Source organism: Echinops telfairi, unplaced genomic scaffold, assembly GCF_000313985.2.
Source record: "Echinops telfairi isolate 266 unplaced genomic scaffold, ASM31398v2 ScPeMD7_7467;HRSCAF=8505_0, whole genome shotgun sequence".
NCBI classification, from domain to species: domain Eukaryota; kingdom Metazoa; phylum Chordata; class Mammalia; order Afrosoricida; family Tenrecidae; genus Echinops; species Echinops telfairi.
The window spans coordinates 16,021,059-16,022,424 of record NW_022111367.1 but is presented as its reverse complement, the minus strand read 5'-3'; positions in this window follow the sequence as shown (position 1 = coordinate 16,022,424).

Here is a 1,366-nt window from a genome sequence, read left to right as displayed (position 1 = left end):
TACTCCTCATTTTAATGGACCTTTCATGATGTAAAAGGTTAATATACTCAAATTTTAACTGGAATGTTGGAAGATTGTGTCTACCCAGACGTACCGTGGAGGAAAGGCCTGGCAATCTACTCCTTAAAAAATTGGCTAGTGAACACCCTGGGCAGCACAGTTCAACTCTCACTAACATGTGAGACCTCTGAGCCGGGATGGATTCAATGGCAACGAGTCATCGTATTAAAATAAGAAAGGTGCTCTTCATTGTGCTCTGGATAAATCCTAACTCCTATGTTAAAACTGCATCCACGAGCCCTGTCTCCAGTCTTTGGTTTGGCTTCTGGTTCCTTTCTCCTTTGCCCTTCCTGATTGAAGTCCCGACTTTCTTTGTTCAATTTTGCCATCTACGAAATATCAGCTCAATGTCATTTGCTTGATAGAAGAAGACTTCTCTGTCTCTAGATGAGATTAGGTATTTTTCTAATATTTTTTTCAAAAAAGCTTCCACTTCCCTTGATATCCCAATGTCCTAATTTTATTGCAATCACTGACAATATTTCTCTTCTCTGTAAGTTTTGAAAGAGCCAGAATATGCCTGTATTGTTCCTGTTACTGCAATGCTTAGTATGACAGTTGCTATTGATTCCTTGAAGTACTCAATATTTATTCTTGAAAATGTGAACAAATGAATAAATAATTTTTTTCTGTCATAAAAGAGAGTGATGAATTGAATTATGTGTATCGCTGCTAGCCCACAAGTTTGGAATTTCAAACCCACCAGCTGGTCGGCAGGACAAAGATGAGGTTCTAAAGATTCACAGTCTAGGAAACCCTAAGGAACATTATATTCTAAGTCAAAATCTACTCAACTGCAGTTAGTTAGTTTGTTTCTTTTATTTATTGATACATAGGGATTGTTAAATGTTTCATATTAGCTTCTTATTGCAAAAAAACTAGATCTACCTTTTCTCATAGATCTAGGAATAATAACAGAACTTGTCCATGATAAATTGCTAATATAATGGGAGAAAAGAAAAAGTGGCAGACAAAATACCTACTTCAATTTCTTAATGATGGCTAAAATATTAAATTTATATAATATGGTTTTAATAATTATATAATGGAATTGTTACAAATATCTAATTAAATTCTGGAGTTTACCAATCAAACTTGGCCAGTTGAAGTGAGCAATCTGATGTGTTTTAAGTTGTTTAATTGCAGAATTTGAACATTCTTAAATTTGAATGATGGGATTTCATTATTTTCTTTATTCAGCAAATAAAATAAGGTTAACATTTAGTCTCAAGTCTAAAATTTAGAAACATTTGGTTAAGTATTTACACAAAAGAAGATAAACATTAAATAACACCAAAAATTAATA